Raw genomic sequence first — 669 nt, 5'->3', positions numbered from 1 at the left:
TTACTGGCTGGATCTGTCTCTCTCCTTTTTATTCCCCCCTTTATCCTCCTGGCCACCTCTGTCTCCTTCCTCCCTCTTCTCTTCTCTGGATAACCCTGTGAACATCTCTGAGCAGTCCAGACTGTGGAGCACATATAAGGAAGTGATTACTGGCTATTGGGGTTCTTTAATAGATCTGGACCTGGAGGTCTAGAGGCGACGATAAGAAAGTGAAAGAGAGAAAGAGGCTGATACTCCCTGGTTTATGCAGAAAACCAATAAAGTCCTTGACACAGGACTTGCGTCTCTCACGAAGGCACCGGGCGCCCTCTCGAGGAGTGTGAAGGCACAGGGCACCTTCTCAGTAGAGTCTTATAAGCCCAGGCAGGAGAGTGAGCAAGATGGGTCTCTGCGCTCCAAAGAATCAGCCGAAGAGAGAGAGAGAGAAAGAAAGAAAGACAGACACGGGGACCCAAGCTCTGATGGAGCAAAGGTGTTTTAATGATTTTTTCTGTGAGTATATATAGGCTGTAGTACAAGAAGTTTCTTTCGTCAGTGATAAAGATCAGAAAACCAAATGTACAGTAACCGTTACCAAGGGAACAGGGATGATGATGGTCACAAGGTCAGGAGACAATCCATATCTCAAGAAAGGGGATTGAGACTAAGCAGTTTTGTTGTAAAGAGAAT

Source organism: Bison bison, unplaced genomic scaffold (assembly GCF_000754665.1).
Source record: "Bison bison bison isolate TAMUID 2011002044 unplaced genomic scaffold, Bison_UMD1.0 scf7180017863883, whole genome shotgun sequence".
Taxonomy (NCBI): Eukaryota; Metazoa; Chordata; class Mammalia; order Artiodactyla; family Bovidae; genus Bison; species Bison bison.
Note: the sequence above shows the minus strand (reverse complement) of the source record.